General features: G+C 33.9%; 1 long non-coding RNA gene across 2 annotated transcripts; it reads left to right on the top strand.

The window, feature by feature from the left end:
- Nucleotides 1–686: 686 nt before the first annotated feature.
- On the top strand, nt 687–6,613 carry LOC143056813 (uncharacterized). 2 transcript variants are annotated; one of them, XR_012972524.1, is made up of 3 exons: nt 687–819; nt 3,113–4,020; nt 5,155–6,613. It is a non-coding gene; the product is annotated as an uncharacterized LOC143056813 (long non-coding RNA). The 2 variants fall into 2 exon arrangements; XR_012972523.1 differs by lacking the exon at nt 687–819 and adding an exon at nt 843–1,046.
- Nucleotides 6,614–12,521: the final 5,908 nt, after the last annotated feature.

Raw genomic sequence — 12,521 nt, 5'->3', positions numbered from 1 at the left:
CGTAATATAGCATTATATATTTATAATTTGATCTTTTCAACCAAGCAATTGACCATTTTTGTGTGTGATATCATAGCTAGTCATACAGTGTTTTTTTTATACAGAAAACGTAGAATTTCCAAAGAAATCCACAAAACTTACCATTCTACTTTATGGGCACTTTAGTAAAAATGTTAAAATAAGTAGAAGATTTCTCTTTAAGATATTTATAATATTGATTTTCGATAGAAATGCTTTTGATATGTTGGGGTGTAGGAAAATACCAACAAATTGCGATCACATAAACGACAACTATGGCCGTCAATGGTTTATCATAGGAAATAGAAAATTATTTAAATTTTCCCGAACGGGTTTTTTCATTATATATGTTGTGATCTATCGCAAACATATTTCAATCAAATACTTCCCGGAGATAATCGTATTTTCGTATCAGTCAGAGTGCTTGATTTATTGATTTCAGGTATATCTAGATCAACTGTGTCAATAATTTGTACCGGGTGTTCATATTGATCATAACCCGAGATCAATATGAACACTGGATACAAATAGAAATTGACACCGACCAATGATATTTCTATTTCTTTGTAGGAAAAATTGAATTGACTTTTAAAGCTGTTGCATATATGACGTAATGTGGAAAGTTAAAAACACTTTACACTGAAATACGTATTACACGTTGTCTTTTTAGGATTGTAATGTAATCTGTAACTGTGATGGCAAAGAAAGATGTAAGAGAATATGATTCCGATGCCTTTACCTCGCTGTGGATGTTACAAAATATTTGTAATGACAAAAATAACGACATTTTGAAAATCAAAGGTATACAAGAACTTAATTATATAAATGAAAATCCTTATGTTTACATTTATTCAAGTACTACTTTTTCATCGCAGGATGCGACTGTTTTTGTCAGTAACAGTCATACTGGTAGAAAAGTACACAAACCAGAGAAAATCAACCCAACCAAAACAGTGGAAAGACCATTTGTTATAATAATTATTCTGAATCCTTTAGAAAAACAGGGATTATGCTACCTTAGTAAACATGTAAGTGTTTTTTTTTGTAACTGTAAACTTTTCTTCCTTCGAGTTTTATTGTATGTACATTGTATTTTTTAAAAGAAAGTTTGTTTTTTTTTAACTGTGGACAATGAAAACCTCCAAGACATGGCGGAAATTATTTGCTTGTTATTTGTCTATATCTAGATGGAAGCCAAAGTTTAAGGCTGGCTTTACTGTAAATGTTGTATTCTTAATTCCGAGATCGATTGGATAAATGCGTTGAACAGTCATCAAACGTTGAATTATCTAGTTAGATTACTTCATATATGTCGCGGAAAAAGCAAGGTTAAGGACAGTATTAGCTTCTGAGAAGCTGCTAAATGAAATCAGACCTATATGAGTAAAAGAAATAGTCGGTTGCTTCCCAATGTCTTGTCGATTGTTTGTATAAAATCAGGTCTGTTGGAAAACACGTCCTCCTGGCAAACCAATTATACATCAGAGATAATTGAGTAGCATTTTTTTGACAAAACTGATCAAAGGGACTGCTAATGAACAAATCATATTTTATTTTGTTATGTCTTGTTGAGAATTCCTCTTTAGAATGCAATGAAATTTATTTCAGATCAATGATTTAAAAATCAGTGAGTTTTAATTTTCAATTGGAACTCAATAACTTAAGATAAAATGGTACTAGTTTTTAAATCGATAATTTAAATGACAATGTGAAACCAGTTTTGTCGACTGCTAATGACAAAATATAATTTCAATATCCCAATTTCAAATATGTTTTAAAAAAGCAAGAACATTTTTTGTTTGTTTGTCTAAATCGTAGCTTATAGGCATTTTAACTTATTCTATTCATTTTTCTGTTTGTGGTTTCACATTAAGATAATATGTAATTTATTTCTTAAGGTAAGTTATAATGCACAATATGTCTTTAAATCATAATAAATAGGTTGGATATGAAAAAGTCAGCTAAAAAGTAAAAAAAAATATAGTTACATCAAATTAAAAAATAATCTAACTAACATCATGAAATTAAACAGTAAAAAGAAATGGAGGTTTTCTAAACTTGATGTTGATTTCCAGTTTTATTTTATACCTTTATATATGTATATAATAAGAATCTTCCATAGATTTTATATCCAGTTTAATATCTTTTAGGTGAATGCATGGCAACAATCTGCATTTATTTGTTATAAAATATTGCAAAAAGGGAGGAACATATGTCACATATTTCCACAAAATTTGGCCAAAAGTAGAATTTCAATCACTTGAAGTCATACCTTTTCTGAAACTGTTCACAATAAATCCAATGAAAATCACCTGTCTAAAAATGAATTTTAGTACACAATAAATTTCATATTTGAAAAATCCACCCGGGCCAAAATGCGGAACCAAACTCCTAACTGTGTATTGGGAATGCCTAATCCACAATACAACTTAGCATTCTTTATACAGAAAAGACTAACTATCACAAATTATGTTAATGCCAGTGTCTATGCTGAGACTCGAACCCAAGACCTTTAGCAGATCATCCCACAACTCAAACCCCTAGACCAGGACGACTGGATACGAACTCAGTGTTAATTAACATACTTAAGCATTGTGTCCGGGGTTCATAAAAGGTATATACTATATAAAGTATATTATAAAAAACTATGTGGCGTTCTAACTAGATTTTATGAAGTGTAAATGGTTTTTTTTAACTAATATAGAGCTGTTGGGATGTATTATAGTTGTCCCATTCGGAATTGGTGTGTCAATGTAAGATCTACCTCTGTCCTCCGGCCATCGGGATGACTTAACACCAACACAACGCGTCCTCATGGGTTAAATATTACTATGTGTAGTAAATTTGTATCTTGAATTAATATACCATACTTTTTCTATTGTATTGAATACATTACAAAACATCACATGTAAAAATAAAATAAAGCAGCAAACTCTTGTGAACACAGTGTTGGAACAGGATAGAAAGAAGATAAACGTATTCATTAGTTTGTGTTTTACGTTCTGATGTTTTAATCTGGATACCATTACATTTTTGTATTTAATCAAGGAATTTATAATTATTTGTCTTAAACCAATGTTTTCTCTTTTTGCAGGACTGCAGGTTGGTGCAACAGAAGAGACATATTCTTCAAAACATTGATTACGTAGTTTATGTTGTAAAAGGTAACTTTAAACATGTCAATACATTGCAACATCTTAGCTGCGAGTTGCACCAGAAAATTCATGGTGATAAAACTCGAAATAGAATATTTCCGAAGATATATCGGTTTCCAGATGATCAAATAGAAATTCGAACTCGTGTAGGTCTTTGCGTTCATGCTAGTATTATAACCCATTTACAAGTAGTCAGTGATAAAGTATCAGATATACAGCATCAAATGAGCCTGGAACGAGGAGTCTGGAGTAAACATCGTGCCAAATTCATTAGCCTTGTAAAGAAAATGCTGACCGGAGAAAATCTCAATGTTTGTATAAGTCCATTGAAAGAATCTAATAATAAGATATTCAAAGATTTATCACAAAATATGTTGGTAGAAATATCACACAGAAGACTTTTAGTAAGTACGTTGGTGTCATCTGATGTAGCAGCAATTGATAGAGTTTTTCAAATACTGAAGGAAAATCTCGACAAAGTATTGCTAGATAAGATACTAGTTTTAAAAGAATGTCAAGTTAAAAGAAATTCCACGGCGGTTACAGGCAAACAAAATGCTCGAACAACAAAACATCCGTATCACAGAGAGAAAACCTTGTTATCCAAGTCAGTATGTGCGTCGACCTCATCCATGACGTCAAATAGGCACAGGTGTACAGACAAATGCAAAATGGAACTGAATAAAACTGAAAAGAATAAAGCAGCAAAAGGAATATTCAAAGGAATCGTTCAATATGTTACCGAATGCGAAGATAATTTGTCGTCTTTTTCTAGAAGCCTGTCTGATGAGTTGACAAGAAGAGGAGATAGCATAATGCTACACGAGTGGAAGACTGTTTCATTAAGGTAATACATACTATTAAGAAGTTTTTTCGGTAATTGTCCGTCGTCGCGTTTAAAAATAGTTTTCAGGGATATGTTCAGTAAGAAACGCTGAATGGATTTTACAATGAGCTTTCTTTTTATCTAGTGTGAACAAAATGTAGGTGTATCAACTTCAAATTTTGCAGATTGAAAAATAGAGGAATATTTCGAGGCGTACAAAAGACAAAGAAGGAAGAGATAATTATCTAATAACATGTAATAAAACAATATGTTCAAAACAATATTTTTCAAACTTAAACCAGTCTTCCTGTATTTCGTTGAGATGAATATGTTTACAAATAAAAGTTTCATTGCTTTTTATTCAAATTTTTCAAGTAATACAATATCCAAAACTAAAAAAAATATACTTTGATATCAACTAAGATTCTGAAAGTTGTCTACGACCAGACAGAATTGAGAGTTTATAATAAAACCCTTAAACGCAATATTGATGACCCTGCGATCACAGTTAAAGTTTCGATAGGTCGGAGGTTTGATATTTAAACAGGTCAAAATAAAGACCTAAAAATAAGTATGTGCAGCTTTTCAAATAATCACGCGATATTCACGAGGAGTTAAAACATTCTGATAGGAGTCAGAATATTGTGTTAGGGTTTGCATGGTATGGTGTTACGAATTCCTGCGAACAGTGATGTTGTGACCTAGCACGTTTAAAGTTTAGCTCAGTGTTTAAAGCGATAATCAAGAAAAAAAAAATATAAGGAAAATTGAAATCGCCTTTGGAAATTTTAGGGGCAAGGGAAACGTCTTTGTATGATATATTTTTTTTGCTCCGCCGATGATAGTAGAGGGGCATTATCCTTTCCAGTCTGTGCATCCATCAATCCTGTAACAGGATCAAGATTTGGTTTAAGGTAACACTAACTTAAAACATAGAATAAATGGATTTATATATGAAAACTAGTGCTTTGATCAAGATTTCACTGGTCAATAAACATGGAAATGTAATAGTGCAAGCAGGGCATGGTGTAATAATCACACATATTATTGTTTTTAAACATGATAATATGCTTATCTGAAATAATTGCAAAAAGCAAATTAAATTAATCTAATGTTTTATTTATACACATGAATCGATGTATTTCTATATTACAGAAATGCAAAAGTAAAAGGTTTTGGGTGTATGGATGATACAATCTGCCTTTACCTACAACAGGACAACGACAAGGATAAAACTGAAGTCTTAAACTATATTAAGAAATTTTTTGATGATACCACTTTAAAATACAAAATCAATGTTGAATTTAGAAGTACAAAGATTACCTTGTTTACATCTTTACAGCAGGGAAGCAAAATCAATCCTGATATGTCGAATGAAGGACAAAACAAATACGGAACAGTCGGATTGTTCCTAAAAGATGAGAAAGGTACTTACTTTTTTACAACATGTGCTCATGTCATTGGAAAAAACGAAGAGGCATATTCTTATGTGGACAAAGCTACGCTTGGTCGAAATGTTTTTACTCGGTACCCACATTCGCGAACACCTGGATCAAAATCAGAAGAACCATCACTTGATTTTTCTTTGGTGCAAGTGTCCCCCGATAAAACTCTGACTTGTACTTTTGGGCTGAAAACACAAGTCGGAAATTTCGTCAACATGCACATATTTAGAGATGATCTGTTCAATGTACGCCATCGAAATATATACAAATGGGGGGCATCCGAACCAAACATGCAAATAGGTAGGTGTACCGGATGTAAGTATGATGGACCTTACGTCTATTTAAAGGTCGATAATAAAGACTTTGCAAAACCTGGAGACAGTGGCTCAATAATTTGCATTGGAGACGTAAACTACCCAGAACAAAGTTTGGCAGCATTTGTTCTTGTGGGGGCTGACGAAGAATCTTATTTGGTGTATAAAGTTTCTGACGCATTGGAATTGATATCTGCTGTCAGAAAGGAGATAAAACCTTGCATAAGTCATTGTACGATGAATATTCCTATATCATCATGTCCGCCAAGGCAGTTAGAATCACCTCAAAAACGGAAACGGGAAGATCGGGTACTTCAGCCAAGACCTAAAAGGCTTTTATCCAGTAAACGTGATTAAAAGATTATTAGAGTATTATTGCACAAATGGTGCATTTAAGACTTTGATAGGCCATTTTTTTATGTCATTTCTTTTAATTGTCGTTATATAACTTTAGAACAAACAATAATTCTAAATACCTAGGTTATAGTTAGTTACCTGACTTATCTCAATTTAGATACCGCCTATGTATTTTTAGCACAAAGTTCCGTCATTTTGAAATCAAATGGTTATGTTAGCTTAATGGAATGTATCTCTTTCGTAATATAACGTTCAAATGTTATCAGAGTATATTTTGCAGTTGAGTGTTTTTGTTATTGGCATTATCTTTTTTTTTTATTAAAGGAGCATAAGTCATGATACATATAAAATTTAAGAGTCTATCCTAAATTGAGGTAATTTAAATAGCCTTCCAAATTCTTTTCGATTCCTTTAGAGTTGTAGATAGAGTGGGTATAGTTTTTCGTACCTTTTCTTTTTGGCTAATTTGTTGTCTTTTTTGTCTTTTTTGTATTTGTGTATAAAGTCATTTTGTGTCACATTGTATTTATTCTGTAATTGAAATTACGATAAATCATAGATTTTACATTGTACTGAAATAGTTCATCATATTTTGACTGTTTGAATGCATTTGCAATACGGTTTCATTTGTAGATAACATTCTATCTGTAACAAAAGAAAGAGGAAGAATAAGTCAAAATTCCAAGAGAGAAATGTCTAATTTGTATTGTTTTCTTGGACCTTTTCCTTGCTGACTCAGAAAGTTATCATGTTTACGAAGTTTTATCCATGAACTTTAATAAAAGTTCAGTGTTCTGATCTATGAAATACTATCATTTCTTTTCCCCTATCATACAATTGTGTACTCTTTGATTCTTGATTCGCACTGCAGGTGAGGCATGCATAGCAAAACGCGTTCATGTTAGAATTTAAGCGATATAGATTTTGTTCTTTTATATTGTATATTGAGATGTTCTTGCCTTTTACGGGGACTAAATAACTGGACAAGACATCATTACAAACACGTCTTTATTCTCCATAAGCACGTGCACGTTCATACTAAAGACATCAAAAACAGCCTTACGGGTCTGACCTTACACCCTTACCTGGAATAGCCCCGACCTCGAACAGAATTCAACCCTAATACATAACATCCCCCCGCTTAGTAAACATTTAGATAATTTTTTTCCACAGGTTGAATTCAGTTCAAACCATAATACTATGTAAATATCAATTTATAAAAAACAATCTCCAGTATTATACGACTCCATATGCAAAAATCTTATTGAAATACGTTTCAACTCTTTGCTCTATAATCTCACATCTTACTCCATATGCTCTAGTAACATTTGATAACGTTATGAAATCACAATACAATTATTTGTAAAATAGCATATATATAAGTGAAACAATGTTGTCATGACTGTAGCTGTTTAATATACATCGATAAGGAACCAACAGAGACCGCTACCTCTTATTGAAAATGAGCTTTCCACAATAGGTTTCATTCACCATAACTGTTTCTCTCACACTCTCATACCCCCACCCCCTACTCTCTCTCACAGACTCGTGGGTCCGTATTTATAGTTAATGAAACATGTTTCAGAAAAGCAACACCTATTGAAACGGCAATTCATGATTTCTATCACACCGCTACTGACAATATTCCACATGAACATTCATTCTACTGTATCAAATGTACACGCTATCAAATGATTTCCGTTATCATGAACAAATTTGATGAAAATCAGTTATGTGCAAATAGTGAAAACTGATATGCAAATCTTGAATGAATTTATGCACACTTATTAAAAAAAAATAAAAAATGGGCTATTCCAAGTCAACCAAAAATATAATGAAATGCAATAAATTTAAACAAACGATTAACATTAATAAAGTGCTTCAATTAACAGTTCAAAGTTTATCAAATTTTTGGACATCTATACAAGAATACGAATGATGGCGAGATAACCCTCACACAAATATCAGGTGCAACAGAGATGATGCTGGTGATTCTTTTCTCTTCTTTTTCTTACATTACTTTGTTACGCAAACTTTATCTCTGGATACTTATGAATTAGCGGCAGTGAAAATCCCACACGCTTATGCAGTTACGAGCTGACGCTACTTTGATCATTTATTTCATTGTAAGCGGCGGAATAATTTCCACACGCCCAAACTATAATACACTTAATTTATTATAGGCGGGGGCCTTTTACTAATAATGTCTTTGGCTTTGACGTTGAGATCAGAAATATCCATCCATTGTGAGTTCTGGGCAGGTTCGCCACAAAGATGAACTAAATATTTCTGTGTTCCGTTCACTAATTTACAAGCTAGTATACATTTGATTTTAACATTGTCTTTGATATGTCTATCTGTGGACGATTCAGGTGTCGTAAAATTAGTGTCTCGGAAACGTATGGGTTTTCTGTGTGTCCTTTTAGAACGTCGCACGGGTAAATAATTTTCTGATGTGCTTACATCCGGGACATTGGATTATTTATTTTCGGATGAAACAAGATCATTGCATGGACTATCGTTATCACTGTGTTCCGAATGTTCATCTGATAGTAAATCGTGTTCTACTGTGAACTGATTGACATTTGTAATAACTGGATCCATGAAATAGTTACACCGATTAGGTTTGCCAACATATGCCGGCTTTAGTCTGTTAATATGGATTGACGGGAACATTTTAGATGTAGTCTGGTCTTTTAATGTATATAAGTGTGAACTTTTACAATTTTCAACAACATATGGTCCTGCAAATTTGAATTGAAATTTATGTCCTGGACCTGTCGGGTCTTTACTCATGTATACAAAGTCGCCAAGTCTTAATGTTAAGTTATGAACTTTTTGATTAGCGCGTTTCATCATTGCTGTTTGCGACTTTACTGCGTGATCCTGTACTTCATTCTGAATAATATCTAATCTTTCGGAAAATTGTTTAAGATAGTCATGATAATCTTTTGGGATTGACGCTAAATTCGAATCACGAACGTGTCCCAACAAAGGAAATTTAGGACGACTGCCGTAAAGAATTTCAAAAGGTGAATATTTTACACTGTCATTGGCAGTTGAATTTAATGAAAATAAAATAGATGGTACCATATCCTCCCAATGTTTTCCCTGTTGAATGTAAGGCGTCATGCGTTCTGCAAACGTTCTATTCGTTCTTTCACACAAACCAAGACAGTGGTGAGTAAAACTCGGTGTGTATTGCTGATTTATCTCCAGTAATCGACACACTTCCTTAATTGCACGAGCGGTGGCTTCCGAACCACGGTCACTGATCAGAGTATCGCAAACTCCATATTGAGATACAAGTTTAAACAAGACTTCCGCAACTGTGAACGCATCTTTGTTTGGTATAGGCTCTGCAACTAAAAATTTTGTGAACGCATCGACGGCTGTAAATATATAAGAGTTTCCTTTTGCTGACACTGGTACAGGTCCGTATAAGTCCATTTGCTAAATCTGAAAAGGCACTTCAGGTGTCTTAAAAGCGACGATACCTGCTTTTGTTTTAACTTGAGTAACTTTTCGGCTCTGACAATCGTGACAACTTCTAACATAATCTGTCACACTCTGTAATAATTTCGGGAAATAATAATGTTCTTTTAACATGTCCGCTGTATGTTGAATTCCACCGTGTCCACCTAACGGTGAGTCATGGTACAATCGTAGAACGGTTTTAATAGCGACCTCTGGTAACGCTAGTTGATACGAAGTGAAAATTTTTGTCCGTTTACACTTTGCTGTACGAGTATGAAAAAGTAATCCATCCACCATGTCATAATTTGGAGTTTCGAGTAGAAGTTTTCTAGCAGCTTTCTGTGAAGAGGGTAATTTATTCTGTTCAAAATATGATATAAAAGGTCCAAAGTATGGGTCCCGCACTTGCAGTTTTTGAAAAGTGTCCTTACTAAAATCACTTTGTCTAAAAATTTCAATTGAATCAGTGAATTTAACCTGCGTATTGTTCTCACTTGTAGCCGTTTCTGTACTAAGATTAGTTTGGGTTTCGTCACCATCGGTATTTAACGTTGTAAAATTTGAATGATCTTCCTTTTCCGTAGAAATTTCTGTATCCTGATTTTTAGCACTTGTTTTGGGATCGACTGATTCTGACTGATTTTCAGTGTCAATATTTTGAGATGAAGTTTCCGGTAAATCACGGTTTCCTGTATCTGCTGTTATATTACGGTCTGCAGAGTCACATTTGTCCGTAAATTGTTGATATTTTATATAATCTGGTAACTGACTTTTTATTTTGGAAATCGTAATCTTCTGTATCAGCGTCATATCAACAATCTAATTGTTTGTTTTGAAATTGTTTACTGCGCTTCAAATGTTTTAAATTCCTAATGGAGTCGTGACTTTTCATTACGTTGTTAACTGCCGGAAGATTGTGTTCTTGAAAATCAGTACTTTCAGAATCCATAAAATTCGGAAATTTAACACGCTTTCCTTCAAATTGTATATCACCAACATGTTCGGGAATGTACGGAAAAAATGGGTCCTCTTGATCAGGACTATCAATACCGTCACAACTAGTCAATCGAGTTGACCGAAATAAAGCGTCTGCAACCTGCATATCTTTTGCCGGTTTATATCGTAGTTCAAAATTGAACTGTTGCAATATTGCTACCCAGCGTTCATATATGGCCCCTTTAAGTTGTTTTTGAAATATAGGCCGAAGGGCCTGGTGGTCGCACTCGACAATAAATTGACGACCCCTCACATACATTGCACAATCTAAAATAGCTGTTACCATCCCTAGCAATTCTAATTTTGTAGGTCCGTACGATCTTTGCCATTTGCTTAATGACTCCTGATACTGGTACAACATGTATCCTATCCCTTTAGAACTGGTATCCACTGCTAAATAAAACTCAGTATGAAAATTTGGAAATGGTTAGATCGGAGAATTTATCAATAAAGATTTCAACTTGGTAAATGCATTTTCTTGTTCTGATGTCCAACGAAATTTGGCGTTTTTCCGAAGAAGTTTGGTTAGAGGTTCTATTTCAGCGATAAAATTTGGAATAAATTTCTTGAACCAGTTCAACAGACCTAGTGAACGGCGAAGTTCACGTACTGATCGGGGTGACGGATATTCTTGAACTGCTGTAATTCTATCAGGCGGTGGTTGTATACCGTCTTTAGAAATAAGGTGGCCAAGAAACAAACAAGATTTCTGTGCAAAATGACATTTCTTAGGGCCCAATTTTAGGCCAGCGGCTTGTAAACGATTAAATACCTCATGTAAATCACTAAGGTGTAGCTCTAAGGTTTCTGATGTTATTAAAACGTCATCTAAATAACACAGACAAGAATTGAATGTTAACCCATGGAGCACTTTGTCCATTAAAAGTTGAAATGATCCTGGCGATGAAAAACCCATTGGTAGGCGGAGAAATTGATATGTACCGTAACAAGTGTTGAATGCGGTATATCGTTGGCTGTCTGGAGATATAGGCATCTGAAAAAATCCTGAACTTCAATCGATATGAGTTATGAAATTCGAGGTCCTGTTTGAGAAAGACTCTGTTAAAATCTGTAATTCTGGTAGTCCATAAAAAAACTGATGAGACTGAGAATTTAAATAACGGACTGTTTGAAGACTGATTGAAATCGCTATTTTGGCTATTTCGGGACTCCTTGGCTCTTTTTGAATCTAACACTATGGGACTTGTGATGGGTATATCTTCGGTTTCACCAACCGGGGAAATTATTCCTTGTTTTAGCAAATGATCAAGATGATCCCGAAGTACTAGTTTTTTATCTGGGGTGAGGCGATACGATCGCTGATATTTTGGCTTGAAATCCGGTTTTAGTATAACCTTGTGTTGCACTACGTCCGTGAAACCTAAAGCAGGATTTTCATCTGTTACAAATATGTTGTCATGCGATTTTAAAAACCCTTTCAATTGCCCTTGTTCAGACTCAGATAAATGTTTTGGAATATCAAAATAGGAGACAAATTTTGTCCCACTAAGTTCCCCATCTTCACACTTTTCGGTCGAAAACCGTACATTATTAACCTCTGGATTTTCTCTATTTCCTATACATGTAGCTATTAAATCAGAGTCATTGTCAAGTATCTCAAATTTCGCAACAATCTGACCCCTTGGAATATCAACTATTTCATTTGTAGAATTAAACAGTTTGACAGACACCAGTTTATCTTTATTTACAGAAACTACCGATTTCGCTGTCAAAACACCTAATTTAAACAAATAAATAAGGTTCGTGCATATTCCTTGCATACCATGTAAAATAGCATTATGAACTTTGCCCCATACTATCATCTCAGAATTTGGCAAAACTGACAAACGCTTTTGATTTTTCACTTTACAGAAACGGGAACATACGGTCAACTTTGAAAAATCTAGCATTATTTTCTTCGAGACCAAATAGT

Source organism: Mytilus galloprovincialis, chromosome 13, assembly GCF_965363235.1.
Source record: "Mytilus galloprovincialis chromosome 13, xbMytGall1.hap1.1, whole genome shotgun sequence".
NCBI classification, from domain to species: Eukaryota; Metazoa; Mollusca; class Bivalvia; order Mytilida; family Mytilidae; genus Mytilus; species Mytilus galloprovincialis.
This window is presented reverse-complemented; position numbering and strand designations above follow the sequence as displayed.